The 11530-nt window shown below is 51.4% G+C and overlaps 1 pseudogene; it reads left to right on the forward strand.

Annotated features, from left to right (window-relative positions):
• The window catches only part of LOC123114637 (uncharacterized), a 50342-nt pseudogene extending 40875 nt beyond the window's left edge, over window positions 1–9467 (forward strand).
• The last annotated feature ends 2063 nt before the right edge of the window (window positions 9468–11530 follow it).

Here is an 11530-nt window from a genome sequence, read left to right on the forward strand (position 1 = left end):
ACGCTCTTGTTCGACGGGATCCTCCGGCACGACAAATTCTTCGTCGTCGAGGCTTGCCTCGTCTTCAGAGGGAGGCATATAATTATTGTCCTCGACCTCTCTGTATGCCACTCTCTCATGAGGGCTGGCTTCTCCATCCTCCTGTGTTGAATCTTGCTGGAGGAGGTTTTCTTCGGCACTGTCCAGAGTGTTATTATCTCTCATGCCGGAATCACCATTTTTGCTTTGGCGGGATTTAGAGCGGCACCGCTGACGCCGACGCTTAAGCTGTTTCTTGGAGGGGTCATCCTCCGCTGTTCCATCGCCATCGCCTTCTTTTGGGGTGTCCACCATGTATATGTCATACGACGAGGTGGCTTTCCAGTTCCCTATAGGCGCTGGTTCTTGATCGTCTCCTGCATCGGCGTCCATACCATTGATGTCATCGGAGTCAAAGTCGAGCATGTCGGTTAAATCATCGACAGTGGCTACAAAGTGGGTGGTGGGTGGGCTTTGAATTTCTTCATCATCCACATCCCATCCTTGCTGACCATAGTCCGGCCAGGGCTCTCCTGATAAAGAGAGAGACTTTAGTGAATTGGGAATATCGCCGAAGGTCCAGTGCTGAAAGCTGTCCGCGGCGGTGAACTCCATGATTGGCGCCCAATCGGATTTGATCGGTAGGGGCGCGGAGGGCTCGGAGTCTGGAGAGGAGTCCGGCACCTTGGAGTCACAGGCTTCGTAGAGGACAAGACTGGTGTTCGGCTCGATCGCTGTAGGGATTGCAGCGTCCGAGGCAGCGTCCAACCACCCGTCCTCGATCGGCGTAGTTGGCTCCGAACTAAGGGTCGGAGCTGATGCGGGTGCGTGTCACAGCCCTAGAATTTGGTTGCAGATAGTGGCATTGCATCCATGCATCATGTCTAAAGTGATGTGAAATTGAAATGGGGATTGACTCAAACCCTAGCACCTAAAGAGAAATCAAATAGGTTCAACTAAAATAAATTCCAAGAACCTAAAATGGTCTTAGAAAAATGTTCATGATTTTTGGAAATGTTGGAAACAGCAACCAGAGGTGATGCACATTTTTCCTAGCCATCTTGGATTTTACCGCAACACATATTGTATTTGATTGGGGCTCCAAAACATTGCTATAAATATTTTGACAGCTCCAAATATTCTGATAAATATTGAGGGACACCGGATTAATTCAGAGAGTGCCCAAAAATATTCTCAGAATTATGTAAAAATGATTTAGTGCTAAATTAAATCAAAACAGAGCAAACAAATAGAAAACAGAAACTAAATTAGAGAGAGAGAAGTTACCTGGGCCACTTACCAGCCGGCCCAGCATTTCGGCCCAGCTGATTGGCCATGCCAGTCGTCCCTGTCCTCTCACCAGGAGGACAGGGGCACGTGCCCGCCGCACGCACGCACGCGCACTTCCACCTCCTGCCTGCTTGCTGCCTCCCCGACGCCGCTACGAGTGCCACGCACCCCCCGGAACCCTCTCTTCCCCTCCTCGTGTCGATTCCCTCCACTGTTGCCTCCCTCTCGCTCTGCATCTGGTGGCCGACCGCTGCCGTCGCCACCGCTCGCTGCCCGCGCAGCCACAGCCGTCCCCTCGCCCCTCGGTCATGCCCCCAAGCTCTGCGTCCTCGTGCAGCTTCTCCAAGCCGAAGGAACCAAGCCCGGATCGCCTGCATTGCCGTCGCCATCACCATCTTCGAACCTGGCCGCCCGAGATCACCGTCAACGCCACGTCGCCGTTCGCCCTTCCGGGAGCCCGCTGAGCGCCCGCTGACCCGTCGTGAGCTACCCTCCGTTTTCCCACCTTCCTCTTGTGGTAAGTGGCGAGAGCGTGTGGGAAGAAGTACACCCCTGCAGGGTTATCATTATCTATTTGAATAGCCGGATTCCTCGGATATGGAAACTTGGACCCCTTGCATAGTTCATAGACAAGTGAAAGTGGATACTCTAAAATGCGCAAGATAAGCGTGACTGCTATGGATGGCCTTCTCGTAGGGAGACGGGAGAGGATCCATAGTGGTGTATTGATATGGTGAATATGTGGACTCGTGTGCGCCATCTCAAAAGAGTTACTTGCAGTCGTAGTTCAGGATAGCCACCGAGTCAAAGCTGGCTTGCTGCAGTTAAACTCAACTACCCCCTTTGTTGATACCAATGCATATGTAGTTAGTTCTGATGTAAGTCTTGCTGGGTACATTTGTACTCACGTTTGCTTATTTTATGTTTTGTAGAGAGACGTCAGTCTCGCTAGTAGTTCCGTGTGGACTTTGACGTTTAGCTTGATACCTCAGCTACGATCTTGTGCCCTCGGCAGGATCTGGTAGATAGTCAGGCTTCTCAGCCTTTTTCATTTATAGATGTCTGTACTCAGACATGATAAGTTTCCGCATGTGCCTTGACTTGCATGCTCTGATTGTTGGGTCATGAGACCCATGCTTGTAATATCTTGGCTCCCTGGAGCCTAATGAATAAATACTTGAGTCGTAGAGTTATGTTGTGATGCCATGGTGTATTTACACATATTGAGCATATTGTGTGTATGATTGAAATGCTTGGTATGTGTGGGATCCGACAACCTAGTTGTTTATCCTTGGTAGCCTCTTTTATGGGGAAATGTAGTCTTGTGCTTCCATGCCATAGTAGTCCGCTACAGCCCGGTTCACCGGAGTCCTGCTAGCCCAGCACTACTACTCAGGACATTTGACTGGTCGGCATGTGTTTCACTTCGTTCATGTGTCTGTCCCTTTGGGGAAATGTCACGCGGTGACATCCGGAGTCCTGCCTAGCCTGCTACAGCCCGGGTTCCCGGAGTCCTGTTAGCCCAGTGCTACAGCCCGGATTCGCACGTTGCTGACCGACATGCTCGATGTTGATTCATGTATGCCTGTCCCTGTAAGTTAGTGCCACTTTGGGTTCACGACTAGTCATGTCGGCCCGGGTTCTCTGTCATATGGATGCTAGCGACACTATCATATACATGAGACAAAAGGTGCAAACGGTCCCGGGCCAGGTAAGGTGGCACCCATGGGAATACCGTGCATGAGGCCGCAAAGTGATATGATGTGTTACATGCTAGATCGATGTGGCTTAGGGTCAGGGTCCTGACAGCTTTGGTATCAGAGCCTGACTGCCTGTAGGATTGCCAAGCCAAACTGCTCGAAGTTGTGTCTAGAAATGCTTTAGTTATATAAGGGAATTGATTGTGGAAGGGAACGTAAGGCTCTTTTTACTCCTTTACCTTATGTCCTTCTGATCTGAGTCAACCTCTTCTTTTCTACGGGGATTAAGAACTAGGCCTTCTCATCTATCTCTCAGAATGACGTGTTACTAAACCGTAGTTGCCTAGGATTGTTGAATTCAAGCCTCACTTCAGTTCCTACTACTTCCATATGTTCATAGCTGGCCTCAGAACCTTGATATTGTGATGTTGAGTGGTTATGCCACCATTTTGCAGGATGTCTCAAATCATTTTGAGCATTTACAGCCGTTATGTTGTCTGAGTCATCCCAGGTTTCTACATAGTCTGATGCTTTTGCAAATCCTTTCTTTCCGTTCCTGATGTCCTTTTTGGTCAGAATAAGCACACTAATCGGTGAGTTGAGGTACTTTGTTGCCTCGACATATATGTTGGAGTTATTATTATGACCCTAGGTGTCTTAAGGGATCACCTAGTAATCTAGCCATGTTTTGTGTTCCCAGTGTGATAATTCTGCCCACCTTTCTCAAAAGCATCCCGTGATGTTATTTAGTAGTAGGTATTCTATTCCTGGGTTCTTGAAACCGAGATTCACCCTGCTTACCTCCTGTTGACAGTGTTTGCTAGTTCCTTTAGGATATTAGTAACTGAGGGAGTCCTGGATTAGGGGGTGTTTGGATAGCCGGACTATATCTCCCGCCGGACTCCAGGACTATGAAGATACAAGACCGAAGACTCCGTCCCATGTCCGGAAGGTTCTTTCCTTGGCGTAGAAGGCAAGCTAGGTGTGCGGATATTCAAGATCTCCTCCCCATGTAACCGACTCTGTGTAACCCTAAACCTATCCGGTGTCTATATAAACCGGAGGGTTGTAGTCCGTAGGACAATATACAACATACATACAACAACCATCGTCATACACGATCATACCATAGGCTAGCTTCTAGGGTTTAGCCTCCTTGATCTCGTGGTAGATCTACTCTTGTACTACCCTTATCATCAATATTAATCTAGTAGGAGTAGGGTTTTACCTCCATCGAGAGGGCCCGAACCTGGGTAAAACAAAGTGTCCCCTGTCTCCTGTTACCATCCAACCTTGACGCACAGTTCGGGACCCCCTACCCGAGATCCGCCGGTTTTGACACTGACATTGGTGCTTTCATTGAGAGTTCCTCTGTGTCGTCGCCTTTAGGTTCGATGGCTCCTTTGATCATCAACAGCGATAAGGTCCAGGGTGAGACTTTTCTCCCCTGACAGATCTTCGTCTTCGGCGGCTTCGCTCTGCGAGCCAATTCGCTTGGCCATCTGGAGCAGATCGAAAGCTACGCCCCGGGCCATCAAGTCAGGTTTGGAAGCTTAAACTACACGGCGGATATCCGCGGAGACTTGATCTTCGACGGATTCGAGCCACAGCCAAGCGTGTTGCACTGTCGAGAAGAGCACGATATAGCTCTGCTCCCGAACAGTGTCCTGGAGGCCGCACACGCTCCGGCCCCTACCATCGATTTAGAGCCCGCTGCGTTCGTTGAGGAAGAACGGTTGGACGTCACCTCAGGGGCTGCGACGTTAAAGGCGGTTGAGCCGAACGCCGACCCTGCACTCCGTGCTGCCTATTACTCTGAGGAGCCGGATTCTTCTCCGGACTCCGGGCCCTTTACGCCCCTGCCGATCGAATCCGATTGGGCGCCTGTAATGGAGTTCTCTGCCGCGGATATCTTTCAGTGTTCACCTTTTGGTGACATCCTGAATTCTCTCAAGTCTCTCTCTTTATCAGGAGAGCCCAGGCCGGATTATGGTCTGCGAGGTTGGGATTCGGACGATGAAGAAATTCAAAGCCCACCCACCACCCACTTAAGAGCCACTATCGACGATTTAACCGACATGGTTGACTACGGCTCCGAAGACTTCGACGACTTGGACGATGAAGGAGGAGACGAACAACAACCATCACCTGCAGGGCGCTGGACCGCCACCTCGTCATATGACATATATATGGTGGACGCTCCAAAAGATGGAGATGGGATGGAACAGCGGAGGACGGCTCATCAAAAAAGCATCCCAAGCGCCGCCGTCAGCGGCACCGCTCCAAATCCCGCCAAAGTAAGAACAGTGATTCCGGCACGGGAGACAATGCTACCCCGGACATCACCGAAGAACACCAACCCCAGCAAGACTCGGCACGGGAAGACGGTGAAGCCAGCCTTCACAAGAATGCGGCAGAAAGAGAGGTTGAGGATGACAACTACATGCCTCCCTCCGAAGACGAGGCAAGCCTCGATGACGATGAATTCGTCGTACCACCAGACCCCGCCGAACAAGAGCGTTTTCAACGCAGGCTTATTGCCACGGCCAACAACCTAAAGAAAAAGCAGCAACAACTTAGAGCTGATCAGAATTTGCTGGCGGATAGATGGACAGATGTCCTTGCGGCCGAGGAGTACGAACTCGGGCGCCACTCCAAAACATACCCCAAACGCAGGCCGCTTCCCCAATCAGAGGACGAAGCAAATGACATGGCAGATCGGCCACCTCGCGGCCGTGACAGAGAGGCCCGCCGCACCTTCAGGCCAACCGTACTACGGGGCTGTTCGGCCAGGGCACAAGAAAACGAGCCAGACCTGTGACAAGTATTGGAGGACAAAGCAAGGCAGACAAGATCGATATACAGATCGCGCGGACGCCCAACACGTGACAATTTTCAGTTCGGACACAACAGGTCCGGCCGGGCCGAACACAACATGCACAGCTCTGCCGAGCTACGGCGCGACCTAGCCCAATACAGGGGCGCCGCACACCCGTTATGCTTCACAGATGAAGTAATGGATCATCAAATCCCAGAGGGTTTTAAACCCGTCAATATCGAGTCGTACGATGGTACGACAGACCCGGCAGTTTGGATCGAGGATTATCTCCTCCATATCCACATGGCACGCGGCGACGACCTGCACGCCATCAAGTACCTCCCACTCAAGCTCAAGGGACCAGCTCGGCATTGGCTTAACAGCCTGCCAGTAAATTCAATCGGTTCTTGGGAGGACCTGGAGGCCGCATTCCTTGACAACTTTCAGGGCACTTATGTGCGACCACCAGAGGCTGATGATCTAAGCCACATAATCCAGCAGCCAGACGAATCGGCCAGGCAATTCTGGACACGGTTCCTCACAAAGAAAAATCAGATAGTCGACTGTCCGGACGCAGAGGCCCTAGCGGCCTTCAAGCATAATATCCGCGACGAATGGCTTGCCCGGCACCTGGGACAGGAAAATCCGAAGTCCATGGCAGCCCTAACGACGCTCATGACCCGCTTTTGCGCGGGAGAAGACAGCTGGCTAGCTCGTAGTAACAACTTATCGAAGAAGTCCGGAAATTCGGACACCAAGGACAAAAGTGGCAGGTCACGTCGAAACAATCAAAAACGCTGTGTAAGCAGCGACAGTAATGAGGATACGCCAGTAAATGCCGGATTCAGAGGCCATAAATCCGGTCAGCGGAAACAGCCATCTAAAAAGAATAACCAGGGCCCGTCCAGTTTGGACCAAATACTCGATCGCCTGTGCCAAATTCACGGCACCCCCGAAGTGCCAGCTAACCACACTAACAGAGACTGTTGGGTGTTCAAGCAGGCAGGCAAGTTAAGAGCTGAACATAAAAACAAGGGGCTAGACAGCAATGACGAGTGGGAGCCTAGGCCGCCGAACAACAAAGGACAGAAGGGGTTTCCCCCACAAGTGCGGATGGTGAACATGATATATGCAAATCACATTCCCAAGAGGGAAAGGAAGCGTGCGCTACGGGACGTATACGCAATGGAGCCAGTCGCCCCAAAGTTCAACCCTTGGTCTTCCTGCCCGATCACTTTCGATCGAAGGGACCATCCCACTAGCATCCGTCATGGCGGCTTTGCCGCATTGGTCCTTGATCCAATCGTTGACGGATTTCATCTTACAAGAGTCCTAATGGACGGCGGCAGCAGCCTGAACCTGCTTTACCAGGATACAGTGCGGAAAATGGGCATAGATCCATCAAGGATCAAGCCCACAAGGACGACCTTTAAAGGCGTTATCCCAGGTGTGGAGGCCAGTTGCACAGGCTCGATAACACTTGATGTGGTCTTCGGATCTCCGGATAATTTCCGAAGCGAAGAGTTAATCTTCGATATAGTCCCGTTCCGCAGTGGTTATCACGCCCTGCTCGGACGAACTGCATTCGCTAAATTCAATGTGGTTCCGCACTACGCATACCTCAAGCTCAAGATGCCAGGCCCTCGAGGAGTAATCATGGTCAGCGGAAACACCGAACGCTCCATAACTACGGAGCAGCACACGGCGGCCCTCGCATCGGAAGTACAAAGTAGCCTTTCAAGGCAGTTCTCCAGTCCGGCCGCTAAAACGCAGGACAGTGCGAAACGCGCCCAGAGTAACCTACAACAAGACCACTTGGCAAGATCGCAGCAGGCGTAGCGATGCGGCCCCAACCCCATCCATCGCAGCATCGTGGAATTAGTACCTCGAGTACACAGCTATGCCCTTAAAATTCCATGGGCACGGGGGAAGGGAGCACTTTAGCGGCATGCCTACAATACGGCGTTAAACGTACTAGGGGCTGCCGGACTTTTTCTTTTATTTCTTACTTTCAGGACTCCATATTCCGGATAACCTGTTCGGCCTCGCTACCGCACAAGACGATACAAGGCCCGGGAGAGCAGACAAAGCTACGCCGCTGTGACGCCCCGAGACCGATGTGCCAGCTGTCGTTCTGTCATTCGCTTGCGTGTTGCATCTTGCCATGTCATCATCCGCATTGCATCATCATGTTTTCAAAACTTGCATCCGTCCCGGTCTCTTTGTTCTCTCCGTTGTCCGTTCTGAGCCCACACACACTTGCACGCGCCCGGGGCATGTCCGAAATATTATTTTATAAGTGGCCGGAAAATGTTCTCGGAATGGGACGAAAGTTGGCGTGTGATGTTGTTTTGTTGTTAGTAGGTCGCCTGCCAAGTTTCATCACATTCGGAGTCCGTTTGACGCCCCAACGGATAACTATAGCGGCAGTATAGCCGGTCTAACGTCGGACGTTTTCGGTCTCCGGAAATCGTGCCGGGCTGCATCTCTCCCCTCTTCTCTCAGACCAACCCGCTCTTCACAATCCGCCAGACCCAACCTAACCTCTCTCGTCAGCCCGCAACCCTCCTCGCGCGCGCGTCCGAAACTGTCCCGAACCTGACCCGGGCAGTCGTACCGTTGTGTCCGGATCATCCCCTAACGTCTACAAAACATCTCCGTTTTGTTAATTGGGCTCCCTAGCCTATTTTTTTCCCGACCATCCGATTTCGAACGGAGGGACGAAATAGCCCCTAACCAAATCCAGCGCTATGTATTTATAGTCCAATCCAAGGGAGCAACCCTAAATTTTAGGCCCCTGTCCCATCCTACGCATCGCCGCCGCCACCACTCCTCCTGCCTCCTCCTCCTTGGGATCTACTCCCAATCCACCTGCCCAACCGGAGCCGGCAACCACCTCCTCCTCTCGATCCCCTCGCAATCAGCCTCCTCCCCTCGATCCATGAGATCCTCAGCTCCTCGGCCACCGGCGACCGAACCCGCAGCTGGCAAGATGAGCCCCGTGCCGTCCCTTCCCTTCCTTCTCCTGTTTTGCTCTCTGTCTCTCAAATCCCTCTCTCGTCTCTGCCTCGTCTCGCAGGAAGCCAGGGAGTAGCGCTCCGAGCCAGCAGCCCGCCGCCCGGATCTCGTTCCTCGCCGGCCCTCCCTGCAGCCGCTACCGCGCCATGGACGCCCGACCTCGCTGCGCCCCGGCCTCGTCCCTGCCTCCCGCCGGTAGAGCGACGCCGTGCCCGAGCCCCGCTGCCTCCTCTGCCCCGTGCCCTCTCCCTCGGTGCCCCTGCTCTCCTCCTCTCACATCTCTCTCTCGCTCTTGTGCTGCAGAGGGAGCAACAGCCGTCGCCCGCCTCCCTCTGCCTTCGCCGGGAACGGAGCTCCTCCGCCCCAGCGCCGCTCCCTCCCCGCGCCAAGCCCCCTGCGACGAGTCGCCGCCCTGCCTTCGCGCCAAGTCTCGCCGTCTGTCGCCTAAACCTGCGGCTGCTGCTTCTGTTCTCCAGATGCGAGAGCAGCGCCTCGTCGAAGCCGTTGACCGCGCCAGGCCCAGCGCCTCCCCCTCGATCGGCCTTCTCATCCCCTGCTTGACCCAGCTCCGCGCCAGCGCCCGCGTGGGCCGCACCACCGAGCCGGCCCAAGTGCCGTGGTGAGCAGCCCCCCTCTGTTGGCCCAGCAAGTGTAGATGCGGCCCGTATCGTTTTTTTTCCTGACCTGCGAATTTGTCTAATTTCCCAGGATTTACAGTTTTACAGAAAAGACCCTCATCTTCATGCATATCCTAACTTATTAACCGTGCATCGGATCTAAATAAATTATATATGAAACTTGCTCAGAATTTTGTCTAGTTTAATAATATGTCATTTTCACCCATGTTTGAAATGTTTAAAATGATGTTTGTTTAAATTTTGCTCCATGAACATGCTAAAATGATTTAATTCATAATTAAATAACCGTAGCTCCGATTTAAATAATCTTTACATGTAAATGGGGTAGAAAAATGCATAGATTAACATGGTGCACTTTATTTTCCTGTTTAACAACAATAAAATATGGTTTTAGTCAGATCAGTCCCAAACCTTAAAATATGCACATGAGGATATTCCGGAATTGTTGTTTGTTATTTCTGGCCTCATTTAAACTTGCCTAAATAGTTAGTTTTGTTATGCTTCACCTCTTGCGATGTTAATCAACATTTAATATTGTTGGGTACATAAACAAGAGAGAACTAAATAATTGTTGTGAAGTTCCGTCAATATGCAACTCGTTGCATATTGAGCACCACTTAACTTGTAGTGTTGTTTGTGCACTTTGCCATGCCATGCATATTTAAACCGGACATGCATCATACTTGTTTGTGCATCATGCCATGTTCTTGTGTTGGTTGTTTACTATGTTGTGTGCTTCTTTCTGGTGTTGCTTCTTCGTGTTGATTCCGTTATCATCGCGTTTGTGAGGACCCGTACGACTACGTCCATTTGTCTTCTTCATGGACTCGTTCTTCTTCCTTGCGGGATCTCAGGCAAGATGACCATACCTTCGAAATCACTTCTATCTTTGCTTGCTAGTTGCTCGCTCTTTTGCTATGCCTATGCTGCGATACCTACCACTTGCTTATCATGCCTCCCATATTGTAAACCAAGCCTCTAACCCACCTTGCCCTAGCAAACCGTTGTTTGGCTATGTTACCGCTTTGCTCAGCCCCTCTTATAGCGTTGTTAGTTGCAGGTGAAGATGAAGTTTGTTCCTTGTTGGAACATGGAGATGTTGTTCCTTGTTGGAACATGTTTACTTGTTCGGATATCACAATATCTAGTATTTGATTAATGCATCTATATACTTGGTAAAGGGTGCAAGGCTCGGCCTTATGCCTGGTGTTTTGTTCCACTCTTGCCGCCCTAGTTTCCGTCATATCGGTGTTATGTTCCCGGATTTTGCGTCCCTAACGCGGTCGGGTGATTTATGGGACCCCCTTGACAGTTCGCTTTGAATAAGACTTTTCCAGCAAGGCCCAACATTGCCTTTTACCATTCGCCACCACCTACCACCTTTTCCCTTGGGTTTTCGCGAGCCCAAGGGTCATCTTTATTTTAGCCCCCCCCCCCCGGACCAGTGCTTCTCTGAGTGCTGGCCCGAACCGAGCAGCCTGCGGGGCCACCATGGGGCAACTTGAGGGTTGGTTTTACTCGTAGCTTGACTCATCCGGATGTGCCCTGAGACCGAGATATGTGCAGCTCCTATCAGGATTTGTCGGAACAATCGGGCGGCTTTGCGGGACTTGTTTTATTGTTGCCGAAATGTCTTGTAGTCCGGGATTCCGAGATTGACCGGGTCTTCCCGGTAGAAGGAATATCCTTCGTTGACCATGAGAGCTTATCATGGGCTAAGTTGGGACACCCCTGCAGGGTTTGAACTTTCGAAAGCCGTGCCCGCGGTTATGTGGCAGATGGGAATTTGTTAATGTCCGGTTGTAGAAAACATGAAGTTGATCTTAATTAAAATACATCAACCGCGTGTGTAACCGTGATGGTCTCTTCTCGGCGGAGTCTGGGAAGTGAACACGGTGTTGGAGTTATGCTTGACGTAAGTAGTTCAGGATCACTTCTTGATCATAGTTGTTCGACCGTGCTTTTGCTTCCTCTTCTCGCTCTCTTTTGCATATGCTAGCCACCATATATGCTAGTCGCTTGCTGCAGCTCCACCTCACTACCCTGTC

Source organism: Triticum aestivum, chromosome 5B (assembly GCF_018294505.1).
Source record: "Triticum aestivum cultivar Chinese Spring chromosome 5B, IWGSC CS RefSeq v2.1, whole genome shotgun sequence".
In the NCBI taxonomy this organism is placed as follows: domain Eukaryota; kingdom Viridiplantae; phylum Streptophyta; class Magnoliopsida; order Poales; family Poaceae; genus Triticum; species Triticum aestivum.